The 16,505-nt window shown below is 43.2% G+C and overlaps 1 long non-coding RNA gene across 1 annotated transcript in view; it reads right to left on the bottom strand.

Moving 5' to 3' along the window:
* LOC142010342 (uncharacterized) overlaps positions 1-16,505 on the bottom strand; it is a 206,402-nt gene that overhangs the window by 88,249 nt on the left and 101,648 nt on the right. The gene's annotated exons all lie outside the window — the stretch shown is intronic.

Below are 16,505 nucleotides of genomic sequence, written 5' to 3'. Positions count from 1 at the left end.
TGTTTAAGATCAGCCTACGAAGTATAGTAAGACCGAATGTCCTTTTCTCCTCCCTGAGAACAATGGGGATAGCTTCCTAGACATCCATGATGAAGGGATGTGGTATCTAACTCTGAGAACTGCCAGTGTTAACAAAGGCATCTTTCAAGGAGACTTTAAGAAATGAATGAATGCACTTGGCAGCCCCTGGGTGTTTTCAGAGTGGTTTCTATTTTTACATTTTGTTATTCCTTGAAGGCACAGAAAACATGTACATTATGTGATTCTTTGCTGGGAATATTCATGTTCCCCAAAAGACACTGTTCTCTCTCAAGCAGAAATTTGAGTCACCTGGTTGGGGTGCTCCAGTGGTTTATGTTTTCAAAGCAAACCTACAATTATGTTTGCTGTACCTTGTGCCTGGGGATTAGAACCCAGCTCTTTCATTCATGGCTATTCATCAGCTATCTGAAACTTAAGTTAATGAAGTATATTACTGATTCAGATCTCAATTAAAATAATTTGATTTGATTTAATAGTGCTGGGATTCCCTTTGAGGTTATGATGTGATATAAGACCAGAATCCATATCTACTCCAGGAAGACTATTTTTAGAAAATGTGAATGATTGAAAAGGAAGTTCTTGGAATGGAATAATCTAAACCTTAACTATAATGGTGCTATTCTGCTGATGCAATGGCTGCTAACACATAGTCCCTGGTGTGCAGTGGACTATCTATCTATTTGGAGCAGAAATACCTATGTATATTTCTCAGAGAGGTGGCCATATTAGTCTGTATCTGAGAACAACAAGAAGTCCTGTGGCACCTTACAGACCAACAGACATTTTGAAGCATAAGCTTTCGTGGGCAAAGACCCACTTCATCAGATGAAGCAGGTCTTTGCCCACAGAAGCTTATGCTCCAAAATGTCTGTTAGTCCATAAGGCGCCACAGGACTTCTTGTTATGTATATTTCTGAAAGTGCTAATTCACTTGCCCAGCAAGTACACATTTAAAAATATTATACATGTTTGCAAATACAGTAAAGTCACGTGCAAAACATCCCACCTCCTCCATCCCTTTTCATTACAGCACTACTCCTGGGCAGGGCTGGAGGAGACTTGCTTTAGGGTATATCTACACTACCAAGGTTTACTGCCATAAACCCCTTTTTGGTGGCAAAACTCTCATAGCTTTCACACGGCAATGCGACAAAAGTAATGAAAAATGCCCATGTTTGGTGACAAAAGAGATTCCACCTCCAGAAGGGACTTTTTTCCCTTTCCCTTCACTTTACAGTTGACAATCATGCAGTGTGCGCCACAGTGGCTTTTTTGTCTTTATTGAACTCCAGGCTCTCTTTCACAATGTCCGAGTTGCCCACCTGGGCATCACTTAAAACTCTGCTACCCTGCAGTCAGGTTAACAGCAATCGACCCTTCCCTCTTGCAAGCCCTGGGATACTTAAATTTTATTTCCTGCTGGCTGGCTCACCATCGAGTGTTCTCATAACTTCTTCCAAGCTGATCACGGCTGGCTATCACACCAAACACTCTCCTGCTTGGACCACAGTGGAGCTTTTGGATAAAAATCAGTGTGGGGGGAGAGGAATCTGTGCAGTCCCAACTGCAAGTGATCAGTAGGAATTGGAGCATGTATGGGCACTTTTCTGGATGCTTGTGTGGAAAAGTGTATGAGCAGGATGCAGTATAGGGATGAGCAAAGATAAAGGAGCTGAGGCAATCATACTGTAAAGGTGAGGGAGGCAAACCATCATTCTGGTATTGCACCCAGGATATGCCAGTTTTATAAAGAGCCAGACACAGTCTTGGGGGATGAGACGACCTCCACCGCCAAGACTCCTGTGGATATTTCCAAGGGCACTGGGTCAGCAGAAAAAGGATTTAACTCAGAGCATGACATCACAGATGACAAAGTAAAGCTGGACAAGGATGTGGGACTCACAATGGAGTTGCTCCGTGTGGCAGACAGCCAGAAACTCGTTTCAAGTTCTAAGGCGAATGGCCAATCTCAGCAGCAGCTTGACAGGGAGCAGGAAGCAAGGGATGAGATGCAAGGTAAGTAACTCTGGCTTGGGGAGTGCAGCAGTGGGAGTAGGGCACAGAAAGGTGAGAGGGTGGTTGTGTTTCTGTGAGCTGCCCATAGCCTTGCATAGCTAGATGTTATCTCCAAGCAGGGTGTTGATACACACCGAGATGTCAACTGAATCCTGCAGAGAGATGCTCTGGAAATGTTACCCGAGGTATTTATTGATTTCTTCTCACAGGTTCTATGGCAGCGCATCCATGTTGTAGGACACTCTCCCATACCATTCTTCAATCAGTCTTGCAGAAAGCAAAGTGGCAAGTAACTGGGCTGCGTAAGGAGTGGGGTGACACCAGCTAGAATCCAGAAGTACAGCCCAGGTTTTCCTGCTTACTTTCATGGGTGAGCTACCAGCAACGGTGATATTCACTTGTGGAAAATTATTTCCATGCAAACCTGCTGCACAAGCCAGGACTGTATTTTAATATGCTGCTATGCACACTCCTCATCCCCACCCCACACCCCTTCCCTCAAACTCACCATGCTTACAGTGCCTGCACAGAGGTGTGTGTCTTGCAAGGGCCAGTGGGAAAGTGACTACATATGTTGAAAAAGGCGCTTGCATGTGAAATGTTTCAACTTTGTGTGGGAATTTAACAATCCCTCTTCTGTTACATTCTATGCTGAGGTGAGACTTGGAGAACTCAGAAAACTTCTCCCGCTAACAGACTGCATCAACTGAGATGGAGACCCAGGTGAAACACGGAGATCTTGTCAGGGAAGTTCTGAACCATCCCTCAATTGATTGGGGGTGGTGGGGGGGAGAGGAGCAATGACTGAGAGAAAGGGCAAGATAGGTAAGATGCCAATGAACATATGATCAAGGTCATGGAAGTGTTTAATCAAGCTGAAGTGTAAACAGACCCCAGCTGCAACCTCCCCTGCAACACAGAGAATTCTTTGTCCAGCAGCCCACCCACTCATTCCTTTTCAATGTCTGGGAATGCTCAGTTTCTCCATTCCCTAACAGAATTGTGACTATGACAGCTAGACCTACACGTAGTTGTGAGGCTTTACCCTAACCCAAATCTTCCCTTACCAGCACCTACTGATCCTTAAGTGTGTGACTATGGCTTGAAACTGATCAATCAAGGTACCCATTTTTAACAGTGCAATAACTTTATCTGCTGTTCCACAACCCATAAAAATCAGTCAGTTCTCAGGCACAGGCTGTTAAAGCAGCCCCAATACAAAGAGACATTTCAGCATCCCTCATTATCAAAGTGACTCTTCAAAGCCTCCCTCATGTTAACAGCTCTCATTTGGGTGTCCTTGCACTGCCCTTGAGGGCAGGTCAGCACACAGCTCCAGGACAAAGCCAGTGCAAACATACTTTTACTTTTGGTGACTTGTGCCAGTCGACATTACTTTTATTGCTAAAACATTGCAGTGTAGACATCTTCCAAGAGTCTGTCGGAAGTGCACTTAGTGAAGCATATGAGGAGAGGTTGAGGGATTTAGGTTTATCTAGTCTACAGAAGAGAAGAGTGAGAGGGGATTTGATAGCAGCCTTCTACTACCTGAAGGGGGATTTCAGAAAGAGGATGGAGAGAAGCTGTTCTCAGTAGTGACAGATGACAGAACAAGGAGCAGTGGTCTCAAGTTGCAGTGGGTGAGGTCTAGGTTGGATATTAGGAAAAATTATTTAACTCGGAGGGTGGTGAAGCACTGGAATGCGTTACCGAGAGAGGTGGTAGAATCTCCATCCCGAGAGGTTTTTAAGTCCTGGCTTGACAAAGTCCTGGCTGGAATGATTTATTTGAGATTGGTCCTGCTTTGAGCAGGGGGTTGGACTTGATAACCACCTGAAGGGCTCTTCCAACACTATGTTTCCATAGGGGTCACTACTGAGCATATACCACCAACCTTCTGGATTCTGGGGCTGGGCAACACTTCCAGGGTCTTTGCCAGCCAGGCAAAAAGATCAGGCCCAGAAACTGAGATTGGGTGTCTTGTATCACAGAAGCCAACACAGCAGGCCAGAGAGCACTGCTACTATGAGGTCATATAATTGCCCTTCTTCTAAGAAGCCAGGATTGCATATACATTTTCTTTAATTAAAATTAGAATTCTATTTCACTCTTCAAGTGAGGGTCTAAAAATACAAACAGACAAGCCACAGTGTCACCATCCAGTACTTGCAAAGTTCAGAATAAGAAGAGCAGCTGCAACCTCAGAGTGCCTTATCACAGTAAGAGGGAAGATTTGCTTTTTCCACAACTTTTCTCTCTTGATTATTTTCCTTGCAAAATTAAAATGAGCAATTTAAAGCCAAGTCTGAATTAGCATATTGAGGACAGTTTATTATTTATGAGATGGAAATCAGGATCCTGGATGACTGAACTCATTAACGACCTTTTGGAATAGTTCCCATCGACTTCCTCTGCAGCACTCCCCACAACAAATGATTCACACAGTAATTATTGCAATGTCTCCTCAAACAATACATGCTTCCAACAGGAATAATTCAAATGTGAAATGTGCAAAATGGCACTGAAATAGCAATAAGCTTCAAATACTTATCTGGAAACAGAGAAATTCTGTGTGAAGGCAACCACTGTACCCATAATTCAGCTCATTGGGACAAATATATTCCTGATGTAGTTCACCTAAATGTATGGCATTCAGTGCTTCTTTTGTGCTGGTACTGAGTACCGGCAGCTCAGCAGCCCCAGCTGCGGGATTAGCTGGGGATGGGGAGCAAGCAGGCGGAGTACTGGCTCTTTATTTTTTTTTAAACAAAAAAAAAAAAAAAAAAGCACTGAGTGTGTTAGACGAGGAGGGATTTATCCCAATGTTACTAAGTATTGCAGCAGATGCTATAGGATCAATTCTGAGAGTGTCATACAACACGGCGGGATGTTGTACAACCAAGTACTGTCTTACACACCAAGACTGTCATACAGGCAAACGTGGTGTAAAAAGATGTTCTAACCAGCCGTGGGTCATGTGGCCTCCTCTATATTCGTGAAAAGGACATTTAGTTAACAGGCAGGCAAAGGTAAATATTTACTCAGTTGCTGCAGCCTTTTAATGCTCTCTTTGTGCTACAATCTCTAAGCCTGAAGTAGAGGTAGAGAGATGCTGATTCTTTGATTATGTTATTCCTCATATCCAGATTTATAAACCTATGTGTTGTGTTGCTAATGTCGTCATAATGATGGGTATATTGCAACACAAAGATGGTAGATTTCGGTGCTGTGGGAGGGATTTCTATATGTGTGTGCAGCGTGGTATACCATGCTACAAAGGACTGTGAAGCTTGCAAGAGATGCTGTATAATCTATTCAAGGTAATTACAGCTTTAATGTATTTATCCACATAGCACCGCTAGTATTATCCTCATTTTATGGATGGGAAACGGAGGCACAGTGACATGAAATGACTTACCTAAGGTCACCCAGGAAATTTGCTCTGCAATAGGAGTTCAGCTTAGCTCTTTGGAGCTCTAACCACTGAACATCCTTCCTCTCTAATCAGTAAAAAAAAATATATTGATCCCAATCTTGGCCTACCTACAGTGTGTCCTTGTAGCCAAGAAGGCAAACTAGGGTGCATTAGGAGGAGCTCTTCCAGAGGACCTAGAGAAGTGGTTGTTCTCTTCTGTTCGGTACTGGTGAGGCAACACCTGGAGTACTGTGTCCGATTTTGGGCCCCCCAGTCGAAAAAAAGATGTGGATGTGCTGGAGCAAGTTCAGCAGAGGGCAACAAAAATGATTAAGGGGCTGGAGCACATGACCTATGAGGAGAGGCTCAGGGATTTGGACTTGTTTAGTTTACAGAAGAGAAGACTGAGGAGTAATTTAATAGCAGCCTTCAACTTCCTAAGTGGAGCTTTAAAGAGGATGGAGAGAAACTGTTCTCAGTGGTGTCAGATGGCAGAACAAGGAGTGATGGTCTGAAGTTGCAGAAGGAGAGGTGTACGTTGGATATGAGGAAAAACTACGTCACCAGGAGGGTAGTGAAGCACTGAAATGCATTGCCCAGAGGTGGATTCTCCATCCCTAGAGGTTTTTAAGTCCCAGCTTGACAAGGTCCTGGCTGGGATGACTTAGTTGTGGTTGATCCTGCTTGAAGCAGGGGGCTGGTCTAGATGCAAGCAGCTTTATATCTCAGTCTCACTGAGCAAGGAGAGAATACCTCTCTGCCCCTTTCCACAAAGGGCCTGAACATCCTCAGCATCATTCAGCCCCATGCTGATTTCACTGAGCATAAGCGGCTCATGCACGCTTTACTCCCACAAAAATGGGCTGAATATTTGGACCAAAGACAGCAAGGAAATTCTTGGCCCTTACATTCCACCAGACTTTCTGCAATCTCTCGAAAACAGAAACCCCAAGCACCCACGCTGATTGTAACCTCATTTTGAGGAAAAAGGGATAAAAGCCGTCAGGGCTGGAAATGTGTAGTGAACATAGTACCAACCCCTTAAACATAGTTTGCAATGGCATTTATGACTTGTACTTAACAAGGAGTGCCAACCATACAATGCTACAATGCACACACTACAAACAGTTTCTTAACCAAACAAATATTTCAGACATCTCCAGTTTTTTGTTCATAAAAGCCCATCTAACTGTTGGCTTCAGTTTAATACCACCCTGAGGCTCATAAAAGCTTACACTGTAGAAAGCACTGTCGGCTTTCTTAACTGCAATTTGCCCCCTGGTGGTTTCAGCTTGACCTATAAGCAAACGCTGTAAATGTAGCTTTTTAGGTGGTGTTAAGTGAGCCAGGCAAATCCATGCCTACAGAGAAAGAACCAGATCCTGAGATGTACCGAATGCCTGCAGCTTTCATCAGCTTCAGTGGGAGTTGGACAGAGTCTCAGAGCTTTACAGCATTTAGCCCAAAGACTCTTTGCTTCACATAAAAAAAGCGTGCAGCCCTAATTAAGTTGTCATTTATGGATGACTAAATGGAATTCTAACATGATTCAATGTATACAACTACAGCGAGTATAGGGTTGCAGCCATAAGGCCAAAGAAAATAAACTGACCTTTTTTGAATCCCTGGCAAGAGTTTCCCATGTACCGGATGTGTAGGTATCACTACTGAAACAATGGCTGATGAATTAATGCTGAATTACAGCACAAATGCTCAGGGGGTTTCCATTAATACCAAATGAGTTTGCGATGTTGTACAATAAATAATGAAAAAGAATGAGGGCGAGACCTTTAAATTAGAGTGATAATGACAAACTGGTCTTTCAAAAAAGAAGTTGTGCTGCTGGATTGTAAAAATGATGCCAAGAAACATATTCACATGGGAATGGATTCCAATCACCGTACTTCATTTCTTCTCCCCCTCCTCCCGCCGCCCTTTTTTTTTTTTTTTTGAAGCAGAGCTCGTATAGATTTCAATAAGAGAGTTTTGCTTGACTAAGGAATGAGCAAACACCTGAGGCATGGCTCCACATGGACCACCACACTCCCTCACTTTTCACACAGCTGCCTAGCCTTTCTTCTCCAGCGCACCTTTTTGTGACGATGCAGGGAGGTGCAGCAGCTGTGCACACTGGGATGGTGCTTGCTGTTTGTCCTGGTCCTTTTGTTAGGAGGGAGGGAGGGGAAAGTGCACAGATTCTGTGAGTTGTTCCCCTACCCGCTCCCTCACCAGACAGAGTGAGTGGCATGCAGGCAAGCCACTTACTTTACTCTCGCTCCCTGATGGCCAGGGAAACAGGAAAAAGAGCCAGCAGCACCCTAATACATGTGGCTGCTGCACCCCAGTACCCACCCAAAATGATACAACATCCTGTTCTCCACTGGCTCTCTTGACATCTTTCTTGGTTCTTCGCTCCAAATCTCTCGTGTGCCTATCTCAGCTGAGCTTTCCCAAGCCTGGGAGAGGGGGTGAAAGAATAACCCTCGGCTTTCGGTCGAAGAGGCACAGTCGTGTTTGTCCACATGCCACATTCCACTAACCCTATAAGAAAGCTCAAGTCCAGAAGGGGGTGAGTTTGTGGGGACTGTACTGGAGAAGGCTGGGAGAGCCACATACCTCACACGTTCGTTTATTTGAGTCTTTAAAAGACAGCGGTTTTTTTGCGCTAAAGCAATGAGAAAACAACCCTGTGGGCCCCCATGCTGGCTCTGCAGGACCAATTAACACACAAAGTTTCTCTCTCTGCACCTGAGGAAAGTAAAATATATGGCCAGCATTGGTTCATATCAATCTCCTTAAAAAGGCAGAAAATACATCACTATTTGCCAAATGGGAAACGACTGTTACAGAAATGATTATTTTTAAACTTCCAACAGGAGTCAAAGATAGCGAAGAATAAAAATAAACTCAATACCTGTTGTACTAAAATAATGTTATTAATAGCCTTCTTTAAATAAAACAAAGCAAAGAAAGTATGAATTGAGTGTTTTGGAGCCAGAGCTCCAAATGTATATTAATAATTAATTGTGGGAACCTCCAGGCTTCATTTCAAATAACAATCCAACATATTTTTGGCCTACAAGTGAGGCTGGAGCTCTGGCTGGATCAGTTTCTTGCAAGTAATTTCCAGTGCACTCTGTTTTGGCTGAGTCAGAAACTGGACAAGAAAAAGGCTGTTCATATTTCAGAAATTCCATTTCCAGAGGAAATGGTCATGGAGAGGGGCGCGCTCACATACACACAATACATGTTAAACTTGGCCCGTTAAGTTTCAGTTGAAGGCAGTTTGACAATGTGTTTGTTATTCCTACTGGGATCCTTTTCTTCTGCTTTAGAATTCTCCAAACTAATTTCCATGTGAAAGTCAAATGTTTAATTAAGAATTATCCATAAAATCATAGAATCCTAGGGCTGAAAGACACCTCAGGAGGTCATCAAGTCTAGCCCCCAGCTCAAAGCAAGATCAACCCTAACTAATCATCCCAGCCAGGACTTTGTCAAGCCAGGACTTAAAATCTCTAAGGATGGAGATTCTACCACCTCTCTAGGTAACACATTCCAGCACTTCACCACCCTACTGGTGAAATAGTTTTTCCTAATATCCAACCTACACCTCCCGCTCTGTAACTTCAGACCATTGCTCCTTGCTCTGCCATCCATCACGAGTGAGAACAGCCTCTCTCCATCCTCTCTGGAGCCTGCCTTATCACCCCTCACTCTTCTCTTCTGTAAATTAAATATGTACAGATCCCTCAGCCTCTCTCATTTTCATTGCCCTCCGCTGGACCTGCTCTAATGCATCCACATAATTTCCAGAACTGGACACACTACTCCAGATGTGGCCTCACCAGTGTCAAAGAGAGGGGAATAATAACCTATAGGTCTGCTGGCAATGCACCTCCTAATGCACCCCAATATGCTATTGACCTTCTTGGCCACAGGGGACACTGTTGACTCATATCCAGCATCTCATCCATTGCAATCCCCAGGTCCTTTTCTGCTGAACTGCTACTTAGCCAATCAGTCCCCAGCCTGTAACAGTACTTGGGGTTCTTCTGTCCCAAGTGCAGGACTCTGCACTTGTCCTTGTTGAACCTCATCAGATTACTTTTGGCACAATCCTCCAGTTTATCTAGGTCACTCTGGACCCTACTCCTACCTTCCAACATATGTACCTGTTCCCGTAGCTTTTTTAAAGATGAGCACTACATTTGCTTTTTTTCCCGGTCATCCAGGACCTCTCCCAATCGCCATGAGTTTTCAAAATAATGGCCAAACGCTCTGCAATGACATTTGCCAATTCCCTCAGTAACCTTGGATGCACTAAATCCAGGCCCATGGATTTTTGTATGTCTAGCTTCTCTAAATAGCCCTTAACCCATTCTTTCCCCAACGAGGGCTGCCCAGCTCCTTCCCATACTGCATTGCCTAATGCAGTAGTCTGGGAGTTGACCTTGTCCATGAATACAGAGGCAAAATAAGCTTTGAGTACTTCAGCTTTTCCCACATCATCTGTCACCAGGTTACTTTCCTCATCCAGTAATGGCCCCACACCCTCCCTGATCACCCTCAATGTTAACATGGCTGTAAAAACCTGTCTTGTTACCCTTCACGTCCCTTCCTAGCTGCAGTTCCAATTGTGCTTTTGCCTTTCTGATTAGTCCCCTGCTTTCTCCAACAACACATTTATACTCCTCAGTCACCTGTCCAAGTTTCCACTTCTTATATGCATTCTTTTTTAGCTGGAGCTCACCAAGGATTTCCCTGGTAAGCCAAACTGGTTGCCTATACTTACATGAGATCTTACAAACATACAGGGCTTGATTCAGAAAATTGATATTCATGCAAGTTGTCTCAGTGAAGGTAATGGGGTTACACAGTATGTGTAAGAGCTACTCATCTGAGTAAATGTTTGCATAATCAGACTGCTCATGGATAAGCTGGATAGAGACAGCCATGGCACTGACAAATAATTCAGGAAAGGAAGACTGCCTGCTTTATATGGATAAAAATATGTAAAATTACACACAAGTGGATTCTCCATTGCATTCCAGCTACTTGTACCACTCAGGCAACATAAATATCTCATACAAACAGCCAGTGAAGAATTCCTCTGGCGGAGAGGAACACACTGTTGGTGTAAAAGCCATCCCAGCCAGCTTCTGTACCAGTTGTCCTCATCCTTTTCAGCACGGAGAGCAAACCATGGATAGGACTAGACATGACAGGTGTGGGGCAGAGTGCCACAATGCTGTCCACTAACAAAAAGGCTCCTCAGGAATACTGCATTCCAATGAAATAACTAGCACAGCCACTAGGCTGCTCTTCCTCATTCCCGATCTGAGGTAGCAAAGGATCAGATAATCTATTACTCTCTGCTTCCTTGCACCAAGGGGATCTTGGGTGCATACAACAGTTAAGTCTCCTGTGTGCATATTGTCAGAAATTCTGATGCGGATGATCAGGTCTAATGGTACAGCCGGAATCAGGAGTTCAGCACCAGGTCGGAGTGAATTCAGAGTTACAGTAAGGTTGGAGAAGGGCTGGAGCAAATGGAAGGGTGGAGCAAGCTATGGGGTGGGAGGGGGAAGTCTGTTGTCAATATCACGCAAGGACGCAGTGTGGAAGGGAGAAGTGATGCTGAACAGGCTGAGCTGCTGTCCCTCCTTTTAAGGTCACCAGACCAGTCCCTGGATCGTGGACAGGCTGGAGCCCAGCACAACAATGACTCTTCAGTGCAAGCGTTAATCAGACTCTAGATCATGAATGTCTCGGCACCTCACATACACATGTGGACAGAGCACGAACTGTCCGTTTGGAGAGGCTAGCCCCTGACCCCTCCCCCACTCCGTCTTCTGGAGGCGCCTCACTTTTCACCCCCTCCTCTGCTGAAGCCCTGAGTCTCACGTTGTGGCTAGAGGAGTGCTGCCAAAGCTGCCCAGCTGGCCCCAGCCACCACAAGCTGGGCCACCGGCCAGCCCATCCTAGCCCCAGTTCACTTTAGGGAAAAGGAACAACCTGGGCTGGGGCCATGAGAGAAGACAATGAGGCAGGAAGAGACCCCAGGACGAAATGTGGGCAAGGCCACGCCTGGCTGGTTGGGGAGACTCCCTTGTTCTGCCATACCCTAGCCTCCATCCCCATGCACACACGTACAAAACTATGTCACGTTCCCACCTGAATTAGCTACTGCTGTAAACCCTTCCTGTGCTCTCCAAGAGGGAGATCTGAGGAGTGTCACTCCAACTCCAGCACAAGCCCTTGTAATTTACAGCTCCTTATTCTCTGGAACTAAAGAAGATGAATGCTGATAGGAACTGAGAGGGGGTTATTGAAGGCTGACACATGAATTTGTGAATTTCTTTTTGTACTTATCACCAACTTGACAAGTGGGTTTTTCAACAGAGTGGCTGAGAAAAGACCAATAAGACTTCTTTGAACTTACTTTAAGCTACAGGATTTCAAGAATTGCTCTTATTGTTACAACTGCATATTCCAACAGATTGGCTGACCTCCTTCTGACTAAGAGTGCTGTCAAGCAAAATATTGCACGCATTCCAAATCCATCATTTATGCTTAGGACTTGGAAGATTATTTTATATTTAATAAAACAAGAGCTTGTGGAAAGAATAAGTTGCCATGGGTTTTCATGTTTAGAAAATTTGTAATTTCCTTGGTCACCAAAATAAGCATCTTTTATTTGTAGGCTCACATGATTTAATTTCTCTTTCTGAATGTTAGATCCTTTCATTTATAAAGTGGTTTCTGACCAAAGAATCAATCACTTGCAGCAGCAGGTCAATGAATCTAAAGACTTATAAACCTTGCTCTCTTTGAAGGGGAACTTTAACACTTTTCTTGTATCCTTCAAAGTATTATTTGAACCAAAAGCTGATGAGTTTCTGGCCAACAGAGCTAGTTCTCTAAGGCCTGGTCTACACTAGGGATCAAAGTCGATGCAATTCTAGTCAAGCTATTTGCATAGCTAGAATCGACGTATCGCGATCGCCTTTCGTCCCTGGTGCTGACCAGGGATCTTTGGGCTCGCGCCTACGTCCCTTACTCTATGGGGCAGCCTCGAGTACCAGAGTCAACGACTGAGCCCAGAGAGATTGATTTTGCTGCGTCTTCACACACACAGCAAAATTGATCCCTGGAAGATCAATCGCGGCGCACCACGCCCATCCCCTGCTCCTAAGTATAGACATATCCTGAGATATGATTTCTGGGAAAGAAAGGTTAATAACTCACACAGATAAAGGAACGTTAAGTAAAAGATTCCAGTGATGATCCTCCTGGTTTTCCAGTTTCTCAGAAAGAATTAAATCTGCTAAGAAATAGGAAACAGGATGCACTACTCCAGTCAGAAGTGGATGAGAAAGGACAAAAACAGACAAGGCAATACACTGATCTTCCATTTAGCCAGAACTACAGGCTAGAATTGCCACCATCATGTGACATATTATTTGGTTGTCTTTCACCTTCCAGAGCATGGATTTGGCATTAACTGTAATCCACAACTGTCTTTCTTCAGAATTTGAAATGCCCCCACATCAAAAATACTCAAAGTAAGCCTATCTAACAATTCTGGATTTTTTTCCCTTTATTCTCCTCAGATTAATCTATTTGGGGTCACATTTAGTAATCTCAGATGCCAAAGAAAGAAGCTGATGGATGGAAGTGCTAATATCAGAGGAAAAATAAATTATGTAGTTCTGTTGGCCATCTGATTTAGCTATATATCTTACTTGAACTATTTGCATCAATGTGAATGGGTGGAAAAGTATAAAACACTTCCCTATTATCCATGTAGTTTCATTCACTATATTGCTGGATTCCAGAATCCAGTCTTTTTGTTGTATGATTTTTTTTTCTTAAGTAGCTTTTTGCAGAATGCTTCTGTGAAGTAACTGAAACGAGGAACACTATAAATCTTCCTGTCATGCTGCTCGTTAGAAATCATGAAACATGGGACAGAAACTTATTCTTTTTTTTTCCCCCCTCCCCAAATTGTAACTATAGCCGTGTTGACATATGCTCCTCCCTTTTGGAAGAAGCATGCTAATGAGGCACTTCAGAACAGGTTAATGAGGCGCTGACATGCATATTCAGTGCCTCATTGGCATAATGACAGCCAGTCACGCTTTGAAAGTGCTGCTTTTGAAATGCAGACTGGCTGTATGGACGCAGGCACTACGAAATAAGCACCACACTTCGAAATTCCTAGATTCCCAAAACACAGTCCCCTTCAAAAGAACTGGCCAGGGACTGAGGATTGCTCTTTTGAAAAAAGGGCCCCGGGGACATCTTCACATATTTTTTTCCTGAAAGAATCTTTCGGAAGAAGGCACTCTTCCTCCTCTGGGAGAGGAAGAGGGCCCCCAGAAAAAGTGCTGCATTCGATTTATTTAATATTGAAAGAATGAATTTTGTGCATAGACACTCTGTGGGATTTTTCAAAAGCGCCCCGGCTTTTTTTAAAAAAAATTCGCTATTGTAGACGTAGCCTTGAACTACAGATTTCCTTCAGCTTTTATACAACTTTTCTTTTAACACTTTGCAAATATGATTAAAATGGAGGGAGCGGTAGAAGTGACAAGGAATTCAATCCCTAGTCACAATTTGCAACTCTTTACTTCGGCAAAATAACTAGTGAAAACCACATGTACTTGGCTGAAAAGAAGAGTTGGATTCTGAAAGGATGGTCACTCTAGCCTGCAGAGCTGGCTCTGTGGAAGGTCAATGTCCTGCCTCAAATTTTCTTTTTTTTTTCTTTTCAGTTTTCAGATGGACGATTGTGATTGTTGGCAAAGGAAGGAAAGAGAAAGGAAGGAACAGAACAGAACAGAACAAAGGAAGGGAGGAATTAGTTTTCTTTTCCATTAACGAGCTCCCTGCTGGCAAATGCTAAAAGTGTTCTGTAACTTTAATTGAATGCCACCAACCTAGGTCACTTTATTTTATAGTAATTTTAATTGAACAAAACAATCTTCAAAAAGTAAGTGCCTCACTGACAGCTTTGGTCGTCTATCGGTGGCAATGAGACTGTTTTTAAAGGGTACAGAGATAAGAAAACTGGAAAGGCACCATGAGCAGTGGGTTAAGCTCCATTCCTACTTCCCCAGGCCCTGACCCCGCTCCGCCCAGGCTCTCCCACACTACTGCCCTCTTCTCTTTCCTCCCACTCTCTGTTCATCCCTTCCAGCCATATCCATGAACCCAAATGTAGCAAATATTTGAAGACAAAAAAACCTAACATTCCTTTCTAAAATAAAAGGAACATATTCTCTGCTGCGTGACAGATTGCAAAGACTGGACATGCAAAAGGTACCTAATTAAAAGCACTATGTTTGGGAATAAAAATGGCAGTTACGGGTTTTATATATACCCCGAAATTTGTCAGTGATTTAATTTGCAAAGCTTTGTATTGAGGGCAAGTCAGCTGTCCTGCTGAAAACAACATTAAATATTACGGAATACATGATGCAGCTCCTCTCTGTCTTACATTTTCTTAACCATATTTCTAAGCTGATCTTATATTTTAAATGTACTCTGCAACCTTCATGAAATAATCATTCCAGATTACTGCATATTTAACTCACTGAAACAAAAGGAATTACTTTAAATTAACCAGTCTGAGCAGTTTGTTCATGACAAAGTTCATTGCTTTTAGAAAAAGGGAACAATGTTATTGTGTGTAATTCCCACAATAGACAACAGTTTATGGAATTTCACCATGCCTTTATGTTAAAATGTGTTTCCAAAGATTTTAGGCCTAACATAGGATTTTATATCTCAGTAAGGTATTGATTTTGGTGGACGGTTCTCTTAAAACTAGTTCTGACTATTTAATGAAGTAAAGAAAGGTAAGGTCACTTCTCCAGCTATCCAGAAAAAGACATGTTGTCCTTTTTACAGTCTTCTTCAACAGCAGGCATGAAAGAAGAGTAGGACTGGATAGAAAGAACAGGAAGACTTTGGAAGCAAGTCTGGTACTATGATAATTAAAATGTGTATTTTAAATAGGGTCTTTTGAAGAATTTATTTTAAAGCTATACATCTGAAGAGCCAGTCATTTAAACCTAAAGCTTTAGACTGTGCATCTAAAATTTTATGTAAGGATATTTTTTGAGAGATGAAATCTTATAATCTTCATCAACAAACTACTGAATTATTTAATGCAAATTTCAAGCTCAGGTCCTGTAGACAGTATTTTTTAAATCAGTAAATTCCGGGTTGCAACATGTCAATTAGATGGCTTCATTTACCACTTAATGGCTCTTTTAGGGGATTAGTGTTATGCTACTAGGGCCAGCTTTAACTAAAGGAAAAGGTCAAATTAGGATATGCTCCTCCAGTTACATTAGTTAGGTAGCTGGAGTTGGAACACTTCAAGTTTCTGCACCATCTCCATTGTGGGAGGGTTGACTGGGGTGAACACTCAGATGACTTCTCATACTCCTCACAAGAAGCATGAATACCAGTGCCAATGGGGCTCCAGTGCATCCTGTGAGTTTGATTTAGTGCATTCCTAACAGATACACTAAATCAAACTCCGGAAGACTGATTGCAGCAGTGTTGATCTTCCCTGCCTTGTAAACTGGAAGCCTTTTCACTTTTAAGTTAGCTGAGCCACACCTGGGAAAGAATCATTAGTCTGCACGCTGCACTAGCCTGCTGTGGAAGTATTTAGAAATAGAATAGGGACAAGAAAGCGGTCAGTTTAGCACTAAGACCCAGGGGAGGCATTACCTCCCTTTTCCTCTTGTACCAGCTGTGCATAAAAGACACATAATGCTCCGGCCAGAGGATGCTAAATGTGATATGCATCTCACATCAGTTTTCACTCTGGTACAGCTCAAGGGACTTACAGTTACTTCTAACAAATAGGAGCAGGAGAAGAGAATTAGGGCTGGTGTTTTTCATGGAGTATACCCGGTGATCTGATATATTGATGGCTGATGGCTTCTGTGCTGTCATAAAAGCATTTACAGCTGATACAATAACTTTTGCTCTTCCTTAGGAATGGCAC

This window comes from Carettochelys insculpta, chromosome 3 (assembly GCF_033958435.1).
Source record: "Carettochelys insculpta isolate YL-2023 chromosome 3, ASM3395843v1, whole genome shotgun sequence".
Classification (NCBI taxonomy): domain Eukaryota; kingdom Metazoa; phylum Chordata; order Testudines; family Carettochelyidae; genus Carettochelys; species Carettochelys insculpta.
This window is presented reverse-complemented; position numbering and strand designations above follow the sequence as displayed.